The sequence below is a fragment of the Erinaceus europaeus genome, chromosome 13 (assembly GCF_950295315.1).
Source record: "Erinaceus europaeus chromosome 13, mEriEur2.1, whole genome shotgun sequence".
Taxonomy (NCBI): Eukaryota; Metazoa; Chordata; class Mammalia; order Eulipotyphla; family Erinaceidae; genus Erinaceus; species Erinaceus europaeus.
In genome coordinates this window covers 89,781,023-89,794,761 of record NC_080174.1, presented here as the reverse complement: position 1 = coordinate 89,794,761, position 13,739 = coordinate 89,781,023, and the positions used below count along the sequence as shown (strand labels likewise).

Below are 13,739 nucleotides of genomic sequence, written 5' to 3'. Positions count from 1 at the left end.
GCACAGTTTCACTGCTTCTGAAGCTTAACCCCTGCAGGAAGAGAGCCTGGCTTGAAAGTGGTTGCATGGCAATGTGCTAAGTAAAGTTCACCACTGTACATTTCCTAAGTGTGAAACTTTGATGTGTGCTTTTTTGTAGTTTGGATGAGTTGATGACTTCCCAAATCTTTGAATCTTGTTACTTTTTAGCTGAATTGTTCCCTGAATTTCATTCTTCCCTCATATTTTTATAAACTGCAAATTGAAACCAGGTTGTATGTTTTTGTTTTGTTTTATTTTAAAACACAGCACACTTAGCTCTGCCTTATTGTGGTGCTGGGAGACTGAATCTGGGACTTCAAACTTCAGGCATGAGAGTCTGTATAACCATTATACTATCTATACTCACCCAGTTGTACATTCTTTATAAAATAAATCTTGGGGACTGGGTGGTGGCACACCTGGTTGAATGTACATGTTACCATGTGCAAGGACACAGGCTCAAGCCCCCAGTCCCCACCTACAGGAGAAAAGTTTTGCAAATGGTGAAGTAGTGTTGCAGGTGTCTCTGCCTCTACCCTCTCTATCACCTTCTTCCCTCTCAATTTCTGTCTTTATCCAATAAATAAAAAAATAAAATAATTTTTGTGTTAGTGGTTGAATAATGGCTTACAAGATCACACGATTGTTGGAGAATCCTTAATTGTAATGCTTGTTATTTCCCTGGTAAACTATTTTTTATATTATTTATTTACTCATGAGGGAGATAGGGGGATAGAAAGATATCACTCTGCTACAAGTGCTGCCAGGGATCGAACTCAGAACCTCATGGTTGACAATCCAGTGCTTTATCTACTATGCCAGATCCCGGACCACAGTAAACTATTTTTTAAAATTACTAACAGCTATGCATTATATCAAACATGTAATATTCTTTTTATTCTCTGTTGTGTTGTATGCAGCTTCAAGGAGATATTTTGACTAATCAGGGTAAACACAGATAGTCATCAACAGGCCATCAGGCTAATGTGAAACTAATATAGGCACCTGTACCCCTGCTTCATCACTTGTGAAGCGACCCCCTGCAGGTGGGGAGTCAGGTCTCCAACCTGGATCCTTACAATGGTACTTGCACTTTGCACCACATGTGCTTAACCCGCTGTGCTACCGCCAGACTCCCAATCTAAGCATTTCCCCCCATTTTACTGGATAGGAAAGAGAAATGGAGAGGGGAGGGGAGAGAAAGAGCTACCTACAGGCCTTGTGAAGCCCCCTCTTGCAGGTGGGGAGCAGGGGCTTGAACCTGGGTTCTCTCATATGGATAAAGGGCAATTTATGGTTCACCCCACCCAGCCCTTCATTGTTTCACCATGACTACCTGTGAGTGAGAGCACTCCGTATTAATTCTTCTCCATCTAGCTTGCTTCCCTCAGTGTGATTCCATGCACATGAGGACATGTGTGCTTAACCAAGTGTGTCACCACCTGGTCCCTAGTCTTACAGTCTCCTGAACCACTATGATTCACACACTTAAAAAAGAGTGGAGGCTAGATAGCATAATGGTTATGCAAAAGAACTCTCATGCCTGAGGCTCCACAGTCCCAGATTCAACCCCCCACACCACCATAAGCACAACCATAAGCAGAGCTGAACAGTGCTCCTGCAAATTGATGAAATCACCACTAGGGCACAGACCTAAACCATCAAATGACTGAGCTCCAAGGATATAACCCAGGCTCAGAGGTTTCTGGTATATATTTGGGTTTTATATAGTCTCTCCCTTACTCCCTCTCCCCCCACCTCTGTCTCTATATATACATACATTTTTTTCCAGAGACAGAGAGGGAGAGAAAAAAGACACACCTGCAGATCTGCTTCAATGATCGCAAAGTTTTTCCCCTGCAGATGGAGACCAAAGGCTCAAACTTGGGTCCTTGGATACTGTAACATGTGCACCACCACCTGGCCCCACAAATGTTTATTTCCACATTCCCTCTCATCTCACTCCCAAGATATGTATCAGTAACTTCACTCCTTTATTCTCTTGAAGTAGTTTTCATTTTATTAGTGACTTAATATTGATTTACTAAAGTGTAAGATCACAGAGGTACTAGACAGGGCTGCCCACTATGACCATTACTATTCAACATAGTGGTGGAAGTTCAATCAGGCAGGAACAAGGAATTAAAGGGTTACAGATTGGCATTCCTCTATGCAAACACTAAGTTAGAAGTAGTTGAAATCCAGAAATCAATTCCTTTTACTATAGCAACAAAAACAATAAAATATCTGGGAGTAAACCTAACCAAAGAAGTGAAAGACTTGGGAGTCAGACAGTAGCGCAGCAGGTTAAGCGCAGGTGGTGCAAATCTCAAGGACCAGAGTAAAAATCCCAGTTCAAGCCCCCAGCTCCCTACCTGCAGGGGAGTCACTTCACAGTCAGTGAAGCAGTTCGGCAGGTGTCTATCTTTATCTCCCCCTCTCTGTCTTCCCCTCCTCTCTCCATTTCTCTCTGTCCTATCCAACAATGATGACCTCAGTAACAATAATAACTACAACAATAATCAAGGGCAACAAAAGAGAATAAATAAAAATAACAATTTTAAAAAAGAGTTATACTATTAAAAAACTGAAAGACATGTATACTGAAAGATATAAGTCACTATTCAAGGAAATTGAAAAAGACAAAAAGAAGTGGAAAGATATTTCATGCTCATGGGTTGGAAGAATTAATATCAAGATAAATATACTACCCAGAGTCATATACAAATTTAATGCTATCCTCATCAAGATCCCAACCAATTTTTTTTTAGAATAGAGCAAATGCTACAAATGTTTATCTGGAAAGAGAAAAGACCTAGAATTGCCAAAACAATCTTGAGAAGAAAGAAAAGAACTGGAGGAATCACACTCCCAGATCTCAAATTGTATTATAGCGCCATTGTCATCAAAACTGCTTGGTAGTGGTGTGGGAGGTGACACAGTGGATAAAGCACTGAATTCTCAACCATGAGGTTTTGAGTTCAATCGCTGGCAATACATGTACCAGAGTGATGTCTGGTTCCTTCCTCCTATTTTTCTCATGAACAAATAAATAATAATTTTTAAAAAACTGCTTGGTACTGGAATATGAATAGACACACTGACCAGTGGAATAGAATTGAGAACCTGGAAGTAATCCCCCACACCTATGGACAACTAATCTTTGACAAAGTTGCCCAGACTATTAAATGGGGGAAGATGAGTCTCTTCAACAAATAGTGTTGGAAAAAATGGGTTGAAACTGAACCACTATATTTCTCCAGATACAAAAGTAAATTCCAAGTGGAACAAGGACTTAGATGTTAGACCACAAACTATCAGATACTTAGAGAAAAATATTGGCAGCACTCTTTTCCGCAAAAAATTTAAAGACATCTTCAATGAAATGAATTGTATGCTCTTCCCCTGCCAAGAAAATTGGTTCAGTCCTGCTAGTTTTCGCGGGCCCGCTTGTCCCCGCCCCAAGGAACCCTGAGAGAGTTCCAGAGTTCCAGAGTTCGAGAGTGCTTGGCGCCGCTGCGGGGGAAGGAGGCAAGAGAGTTCTGTCTGGTGATTAGTTTGTCTTAGTTTATAAATCGTTGTTCCTGAATAAAGAAATACAGCTTCCCTGCCCAGCCGTGTGACCTCGAGTCTCTGTTACCCGCCCGTGAAGCTAGCCCGGCCAGCTAGAGCCTCTGAATTTTAACAACAATGAATCCAATTACAAAGAAGACTAAGGGAAGCATATACTTATGGGACTACATCAAATTAAAAAGCTTCTGCACAGCAAAAAAAAAAAAAAAACACTACCCAAACCAAGGAATCCCTCACAGAATGGAAGATCTTTACATGCCATACATCAGACAAGAGTTTAATAACCAACATATATAAAGAGCTCCTGCTGGCTATTTTTTTCCTTTTTTTTCTATTTCTTTTGATAGGACAGAGAGAAATTGAGGGAGGAGAAGGAGAGAGAGGCCAGGTGGTGGCATGCCTAATTAAGTATACATATTACAGTGTACAAGGATCTAAGTTCAAGCCCCTACAGGGGGAAAGCTTCATAACTGGTAAAGCAGGGTTGCAGGTGTCTCTGTCTCCCTCTCTATCTCCTCTACCTTCAATTTCTCCCTGTATCTGTCCACTAATAAATACTAAAAAAAGAGTATTTTTAAAAATGAGGATAGTGGTGCAAAGCACAAGGACCAGCATAAGGGTCCTGGTTGGAACCCCCGGTTCCCCACCTGCAGGGGAGTCACTTCACAGGCAGTGAAGCAGGTCTGCAGGTGTCTGTCTTCCTCTCACCCTCTCTGTTTTCCCTCCTCTCTTCATTTCTCTCTGTCCTATCCAACAACAATGACATCAATAACAAAAATAATAAGCACAACAATGTTAAACAACAAAGGCAAAAAAAGGGAAACTAAATAAATTTTTTTAAAAATTTGGAGTCTGGCGGCAACACAGTGGGTTAAGTGCACATGACTCAAAGCGGCAAGGACCAAAGTAAGGATCCCAGTTTGAGCCCTTGGCTCCCCACCTGCAGGGAGTCGCTTCACAAGTGGTGAAGCAGGTCTGCAGATGTCTATCTTTCTCTCCCCCTCTCTATATTTCCACCCCTCTCCATTTCTCTCTGTCCTATCCAACAACTAAGACAAACAACAATAATAACTACAGCAATAAAACAACAAGGGCAACAAAAAGGGAATAAATAAATATTTAAAAAATAAATTAAAATTTTAAAAAATGAGAGGGAGTCAGGAGCTGGCGCAGCATGTTAAGTGCAGGTGGCAATAGCAATAATAATTATAACAGCAATGAGAAACAAGGGCAACAAAAAGGAAAATAAAAAGACTTTTAAAAATAAATAAATAATGAGGAGAGAGAGATAAAGACCTGCTGCCTTGTTTCATCATGAAGTGTCCCCTCCTGCAGTTGGGGATCAGGGGCTTGAACCTGATTCCTTGTGCATGTTAACATGTGCACTGCACTGATTGCCCCACCACCCAGCCCCCAATGAATCAATTTTTTAATACAAGGTAAGTATTTGTATAATCTAAACTAGACCAAAAAACACAAAAAGAAAATGAAAGGGAAAAAAAGGAATGTCGATAGTCGGGTGGTAACACATCGCGTTAAGCTCAGATGGCACAAAGTGGAAGAACCAGTGTAAGAATCCCGGTTCGAGCCCTTGCTCCTCACCTGCAGGGGAGTCACTTCACAAGCAGTGAAACAGTTCTGCAGGTGTCTTTCTCTTCCCCTTTCTATCTTACCCTTCTCTCTCCATTTCTCTGTCATATCCAACAGTGATGACATCAACAACAATAATAAGTATAACCAAAAAAGTAAACAAGGGGAACAAAAAGGGAATAAATAAATATTTAAAAATATTTTAAAAAGGAAAGTTGTAGCCAGATCTGGATTTGGTTCACTGAGTGAAATGTCTGCCTTGTTCCTTTGGTGCCCAGTTTCTGGCCCGCCCTGGCCCTGTCACAGGGTAGAACAATTGAAGAGCCCCAGTTCCTTTGGTTCTTGGAACAATCAGCAAAGAACTGAAGAGTGAAACACACAGGAGTTTGAAGCAAAGAAGTTTTATTACAGTATTAGCAATCAGCCATTCTTTCTGGGGGATTTCCATAGAGTGGCTCTCGAGTTGCAATGTGTTTTAGGGTTTTTAATCAATATATATAGAGGAAAACAGTCTGCATCACTGCTTGAGGTGGAAATGACGTGCCTGATTGACAAGTGGGTGACACCCTGTATGTGCTCAGGGCCTGTCTTCTTCTAGCGTTTGCCCCTCAGGGCCTGTAATTACAATGATTACAGAGAAGCTCTAGGGGGCAGTGTGGAGCACAAACCACAATGGTTATTTTTACATTCTTTAAAAATTTTATTATCTTTATTTATTTATTGGATAGAGACAGCCAGAGATTGAGAGGGAAGTGAAGAGAGAGAGAGAGACAGAGAGACATCTTCAGCCCTGATTCACCAATCCTGAAGCTTTACCATTGTAGGGGGAGACCGGTGACTTGAACCCAGGTCTTTGTGCAATGTAAAATATACACACAGTTCACACTAACAAAGTTCTCCATTGGAAGCTTCCTATTCTTTATCCACCTGAGAGTATGGACCCAAGATCTTTATGGAGTGCAGAAGGTGGAAGTTCTGGTTCCTGTAATTGCTTCTCCACTGGACATAGGTGTCGGCAGGTAGATGTACACCCCCAGGCTGTTTCTCTCTTTCCCTAGTCAGGCAGGGCTCTGGGGAGGTGAGACTTTGGGACACACTGGTCAGGTCATCTGCCCAGGGAATTCAGGACAGTGTCATGATAGCATCTGCAACTTGGTGACTTGGTGAAAGGTGTTATGATATAAAGCAGGAAAACTTGTTTAATAAACAGGATCCAGTGGTGTGGGAGGTGGTGTAGTGATAAGGCTTTGGACTCTCAAGCATGAGGTCCTGAGTTTGATCCCCATCAGCACATGTGCCAGAGTGATGTCTTGTTCTTTCTCTCTCCTCCTATCTTTCTCATAAACAAATAAATAAATAAAATCTTTTTAAAAAATTAATGAACAGGATCCAAAAGTAGAAATAGAGCAGATGAAATTACGGCCTTCATGTGGGAAGATGTTAGGAAGTCTATTTTAGGGATGTTCTGAGGGACTCATGACTTTAGTAATTTTTACCTGAGCCTGAAAGCTAACATGCAGGTAGACTAAAAACATAGTCTGGGAAGATGGTGTCAGAGTTGAGAATAGGACAAGAAAACTGGATCAGGGTAGAGAATAGCTCTCAAATATGGGAAAAGTATATAAATACCATTAACTGTAACCCCATCCACCTGACTAGGGCCCATATTAGCATTCTGGTTTTTAAAATATTTTTACTTATTTATTTTTTGATATATACAGAGAGAAATTGTGAGAGGAGGAGAATGAGATAGAGAGGGAGAGAAACAGAGACACCTGCAGCCCTGATTCACCACTCCTGAAGCTTTCCCCCTGCAGGCGGGGAGCAGTGTCTTGAACCTAGGTCCTTGAGCACTTAAATGTGAGTGCTTAACCAGGTGTGCCTCTGCTTGGCCAATTCCATTGTGTATATATACCACAACTTGCTCAGCCACTCATCTGTTGTTGGACACCTGGATTGCTTCCAGGTTTTGGCTATTACAAATTGTGCTGCTAAGAACATATGTGTACACAGATCTTTTTGGATGGGTGTGTTGGGTTCCTTAGGATATATCCCTAGGAAAGGAATTGCAGGATCATAGGGTAGGTCCATTTCTAGCCTTCTGATAATTCTCCAGACTGTTCTCCACAGAGGTTGGACCAATTTACATTCCCACCAGCAGTGCAGGAGGGTTCTTTTGACCCCATACCCTCTCCAGCTTTTGCTACTATTACCTTTTCTGATGTATGACAATTCAAACAGGAGTGAAGTGATATCTCACTGTTGTCTTTATTTGCATTTCAGTGACAATCAAAGACTTGGAGCATTTTATCATTTTTTTCTCAGTCTTTTGGATCTCTTCTGTGGTGAATATTCTGTCCATGTCCTCTCCCCATTTTTGGATGGAATTATTTGTCAGGCTGAGCGTCATTGACGGGAGACAAACGACCTGGGACTCATGGCTGGGTTGTATGCAGTATCTCTTTATTCATGCAGGACGCAGCACAATCTATACCAAGCTAAGCTAAACTAAACTAAACTAAAACAATGTTGTCTTTATATATACTTCCCAAGTAGGGTGTGAACAGGATGTGACATAGAGAGGGTGGAGAGAAAAGTGACTGGTGAAAATCAGAGTGTGACAAGGAGAGGATCAGGGTGTGACAAGGAGAGGGGGTTGAGCAGGTGAGAATTCTACCACTAAACCACCAATGCCCTGGAGGGAGTGTGGTGCTTTATGTAAATGTAAAAGTGATTTATGTAAATAGACCAAAGCTTTGAATGGGATCAAATCAATCCCTATATAGGCATATGGTTAAGCAGAAGCCAGGGGGAGCTGGCATACTGCCCAACAATTATTTATTTTCTTTTTTCTGAGTTTGGAAAGCTCTTTATATTCACAGTGCTGGCACGAAACCCCAGTGATATCCATGGTAGCAATAAAAATACAAACACCCGGTGGCGAAAAGTGCAAGGCGTGGCTTAAGGATCCCGGTTCGAGCCCCTGGCTCCTCACCTACAAGGGTGTCACTTCACAAATGGTGAAGCAGGTCTACAGGTGTCTTCTTCTCCCCCCTCTCCATTTCTTGCTGTCCTATCCTTTTGCTTTTTTCAATTTTCTGCCCCCCCCTTTTTGTAGTTTTTGTCATTATTGCCATTGTTGCCATTGCTCTCACTGTTGGATAGGACAGAGAGAAATGGAGAGAAGGAAGAGAAAAAAGGATAGATACCTGCAGACCTGCTTTACTACCTGTAAAGCGACTCCCCTGCATATGGGGAGATGGCGTTTGAACCATGATCCTTGGGCCAGTCCTAGAACTTCCCGTCACATGTGATGGACCCACTGCACTACTGACAGATCCCCTTTTAAAAATTTCTGTATTATGATAGAGCCATACCGGGAGCCAAGGCCTTAGCTAAGTCTCTCATACAGCTGGTGAGAGGACATTCCGACCATTGGAACTGAGATTACCATCTAGCTGTTTGGAAAGTCGCTCACCCACCTCTCTCCCCCACTACCTTAGCAGAACTTCCTCATTGTTTGTGCCTATATTGCGGCTGCAAAATAAAATTTTCAGAGCTTGATCAGACCTCCTGCCTTGCTCTCGTTCTTCATGTCTCTTGTCCTTTCCATTCTCTCACCCCCGACCCTAGGTTTCCATCGCTAACCCCACAGACCAGGACACCTGGCACCCACGTGGGACCTTATTGGGTCTGGGGTCCGAGAGAACATTGCTCCCCAATGGTTGACCACAGAGCATGGGACCGCCACTTCAGAGAAGTGAGTGAAGGTTCGTGTAGGATCGCCGCTTTAGCCCAGAGTGAGTGAATATCTGCATGGTGATCACTGCAGATTTGCCCGTCTGTGAGACTGATACATTTTAAGGTAAGAAAGAGTGATGCAATTATGGGACAAACATTGATCAAACATGATTTGTTTCTTAAGGGCCTCAAAGAGTCCCTCAGGACACGAGGAGTAAGGGTTAAGAAAAAGGATCTCAAGAAGTTTTTTGATTTTGTGATCAATATTTGCCTGTGGTTCCCCTTAGAAGGGACTATTGATGAAAAAAGATGGGCCAGAGTAGGAAACTGTTTAATAGATTTTTATGAGACCTTTGGTCCAGAAAATATTCCAGTCCAGGCTTTTTCTTATTGAAATTTAGTAAATGATATACTCAAAGTCTATAAACATTGCCCTGATGTACAGGGAGTCATGAGTGAGGGAGAAAAAATCTTACAGTGACCCTCCCGGCCACCTTCTGTTTGTGAGTCCATCTCTGTTCCCATGCCTGATTCAGGAGACCCCACCCCTGAGGCCGCCACAATCAAAACAGTGCCTGCTAAGTTCCCTCCTGTTAAGATTTACCCCTCTTTGACAACCTTAAGACTCCCCACCAAAGATGGGCCTGATGATAGTCTTTATCCTGAAGAGGCCTTATGCCTTGATGAAGAGATGGCCAAATATCATAATCCTGACCGGCCACCCCTATGCTCTTCTTTGTCCAGACTGCCTCCCTATGCCACCGCCCCTTTGTTTTGTGCTCCAGTCCTCGACTTGGCCAATATTACTGACTATACCACCAAGGCTAAAACTCAACTAGCACAAAAAACAGCTTCCCATAGAAAATTAATAGAAGAAAAATGAGAGCATTTTCAATTAGTTAAAGAACTGCGGGCTCTTGATTTGGCATTATCTTAAATCTAGCCAGCCAGAAAGATCCAGCTTTTTCCCTCTGGCTGCCATCATACCTCTCAGAAAGCGTTAAACCAATTCTGAGTGAGATCTTATATGGCTAGCAAGCTATTCTTTAAAGAAAGAATGAAATCAATCAAACAAGACATTCTCTCTAACTTAAAAGCTACTAATCAGAGAACCAGTACACACTTTTAATAGAAATTTAATGAATTGTTTCTTTAAAATTCTAAAATATACCTTAGCCTAGAAAAAGAACTTCCAAAGATTTTTCTCCGTGCCCATGGTAAACTAAGCCCACCTGTTCCATCCGTGCAGCCAATCATGGCACAGAGCTACTGCTCCACAGATTGGCAAAGACTTCAGTCAATTATTCCCTAGTCACAAATGTCCCTCCTGGGGGGGGGGGGGGGGTTGAGTTAGGAATCCAAAAACCAAAGTGGCTTTTCAAAGGGAAAATTTTTCTTTTCACCAGTAATGTCTGTTTTGAGTCTATGTGCTAACCTTATTTTCATTAATGTGTGTTAACCCCTAAGTAACTAAAGTTTGTTTTAAGTTTTAAATAAGATTTAGTTAAGCTAAATGTGGTTTTAAAGATCCCGACTCATAGAGTTGGCACACCTTTACTGGACTAAAATATAGGACAGTTTCATCCTTCTGATAACTAATATCAACATCAATTCATTAGTTAAAAGATTTTCTGATCTCTAGGCATGTTAAGATGCCTCTACAGTCTCTCTCACTCTTGTGAGAATTCTAAATCTTACCAGCACCCCAATACCAACTGCCACTGTTTGAAACAAATTCCACGTTTGGAGTGGCTTTCTAAAAGCCCAGTCTGGGTAGAGCAGTGGTCTTGACAGGAAAAAAGAGTTAAATGTGGTATTCCTGGCCTGATAAAAAATTTTCATTTGGCAGATGTGATTCAACAAAATTATTTAGAGCAAAATGGTTATCTAAAAGAAATGTTAACAGTAAAAATTTATTTTGAACATTTCAGCTATAAGGTTTATCTTAGCCTTTTAAGTTACCTATCCAAATCAAAGTGAAAGATCAATTAAGTTGTGTACCCACCCTTGTTCATAGCTGCCCTAAGGGTGTGATAGTTTTGTGATAAGCAAAGATCCTAACAAACAAAGTTTAACATTTTACTTAAAATTGCTTAAGTATCTCAAAAAAAAAGTTTCCAACACAGTTCTTATGTGGTAACATAAAGGTAAAAATTCATTTGTTAAGACAGCTAAAGATTTAAAGTAAAAGTCTTAAGTATTTAATGTGACAATTCTTCATCTCCAAATTGTTATGCAAATTATCTATGTATTTAACTGAAAAAGTTTCAGCACATTTTGGAGGGCTCCCAAAATGTCCTGTGAACTGTTTTGTGGATATTGGTCCACAGCAAATTTGGCATTTGTCTGACACTGGGGATATTTTGAGAAGCATTGTCACTGGTGTGTGTTAACTCTTTATGTAACTTAAGTTTGTTTAAAGTTTAAAGAAAAATTTAGTTAAACTGAATTTAGTTTAGAGATCCTGGTTATGGGAATTGCTACAGGAGGTTAAAAAGATAACTTTTAAATTTATGTTCTTTAAAATTCAAACAGAGCCTCTTAAAATTAGATATCACACACTGAAGATGTGTCTAGATCTTGACTGTGATAGAAAAAAAAGGTTTTAAAGTGTGTTTTAACCAATGCAATTTAATAAAAATATCTAAAAAAAATTACAATGCCCACAGTCATTGTTCTTACACTTAAATACTAATTATCCTTACACTTCCTCATCTGTAGAATTTGTACTTATTTGTACTACCTGGAGACTAGGCGAAGTAAGTACAGTGAGGACAGCACGAGATGGTTCCTGTTCGATGTAGAGTAGAGGTGACCAAATCAGATGCACTTAACAATAAAATGTAAGCAAGCATCCACTTGAAGTTTGTGAGAACAATGGTGTTTGTGTGTGGCAAGAACAATGGTGGTGGGTGTATTCTCTCATACAAACCCTGTGAAGGTGACAGTAGCCCTGAAATAATATAATTTTGCAGGACAATATATTTTTCAAACTATCTTTTAAATTCTTTTATTTATTTATTTATTATTGGACAAAGACAGAAAAATTGAGAGGGGAGGGAGAGGTAGATAGGCAGAGAGACTGAGAGACACCTGCGCCCTGCTTCACCACTCAAGAAGCTTTTCCCCTGTAAGTGGGACCAGGGGATTGAACCAGGGTCCTTGTGCATTGTAATGTGAGCACTTAACCAGGTGTGCCACAACCTTGTCCCAGGAGGCTATATTTTATGCCACATACCATATCTGTGTAGTGGTTGTCTCGCTACAGAGGTTGCAAGTTCTACTATGGCCAAAGAAGTGACTTCACTTCCCTAGGGTCTCCTCCTACATGCTAACTTCTTGCTATCTTCACTATGGGCATATTTATATCAACATAGTCATCACAACAGCTCCCTGCTAAGTTCTGGGTGCGGCCTATTCAATCCAATGATATATAATGAACCTAAGACAGACAATGACACTGAGCAACTTCTGTTGTCCAAATATTTCTGAGACAAAATGAATATAATGCAGACACCCAATGAAAGGAGAACCTTTGACGTACAGTCATTAACAAAAGGCAATCGCTGATAACTGACATAATCACATTACTCCATTGTAATATACCTTTAGATAATTTTTTATATTTATTTTCCCTTTTTTTGCCCTTGTTTTTTATTGTTGTAGTTATTATTGTTGTTATTGTTGTTGGATAGGACAGAGAGAAATGGAGAGAGGAGGGGAAGACAGAGGGGGAGAGAAAGACAGACACATACAGACCTGCTTCACTACCCTGCAGGTGGAGAGCTAGAGGATGGAACCAGGATCCTTGGACTGGCACTTTAAATAAATTTCTAATAAAAAATAAAAATAGGGGAATGGGCGGTAGCCCAGCGGGTTAAGTCCACATTGCATAAAGTGCATGGATGGTGCCAAGAAAAAAAAATACAAATAGAATATTTTCGGTTGGGGTACATAGCATGATGATGATGTAATGAGATTTTCATGCCTGAGGCTCTGAAGTCATAGGTTCCTCCACACCACCATAAGCCAGAGCAGAGCAATGCTCTGGTAATAAATAAATAAATATATAAGTATAATAAATTAGGGAAGTTGCGCAGTAGCGCAGCGGGTTAATCTCATGTGGTGTGAAAAACACAGACTGGCTTAAGGATCCTGGTTCAAGCCCCGGTTCCCCACCTGCAGGAGAGTCCCTTCACAAGCGCTGAAGCAGGTCTGCTCCTCTTCTCCTCTATGTCTTCCCCTCCTCTATCCATTTCTCTCCATCCTATCCAACAATGACGACAAGAAAAACTACAATAAAACAACAAGAGCAACAAGGGAATAAATAAATATTATAAAAATAATAATGACAAATTAATTAAATAATAATAATAATAGCTAGATGATCTAATGAGGAAAAAGCTTATGAAAAACGCATAAGTGCTACTGAGGAGTAAAATGAGATCCTTAAATAAACTAGTGTGAAAGACCTTAATCTAGCACAGTTGTCTTAAATCAGTGGTGACTATAGTGTTTTTATGTTCAATCAAAAAGATTATATTTGGCATATTTCACCAAAGTAAAAGACTCTGGGGTAGGTGGAGGGAGAACACAGGTCCAAAAAGGATGACAGAAGACCTAGTGGGGGTTGTATTGTTATAAGGAAAACTGGGAGATGTTTGTAATTTTTTTTTTGCCTCCAGGGTTATTGCCAGGGCTTGGGGCCTGCACCAGGAATCCATAGCTCCAAGAGACCTTTTTTTTTTTTTTTATTCTTTTTTTCTTTTCTTTTTTTTTTTATTCTTCTCTTCTCTTCTCTTCCCTTCTCTTCC

General features: G+C 40.7%; 1 protein-coding gene and 1 long non-coding RNA gene across 3 annotated transcripts in view; both read left to right on the top strand.

Moving 5' to 3' along the window:
* The window catches only part of LOC107523368 (zinc finger protein 709-like), a 486,341-nt gene that overhangs the window by 453,388 nt on the left and 19,214 nt on the right, over window positions 1-13,739 (top strand). The window lies entirely within an intron of this gene.
* LOC132532454 (uncharacterized) overlaps window positions 1-13,739 on the top strand; it is a 242,782-nt gene that overhangs the window by 224,515 nt on the left and 4,528 nt on the right. The window contains exon 2 of the long non-coding RNA XR_009544409.1: window positions 8,965-9,049. This is a non-coding gene — a long non-coding RNA (uncharacterized LOC132532454). The remainder of the gene's footprint in view (window positions 1-8,964; window positions 9,050-13,739) is intronic.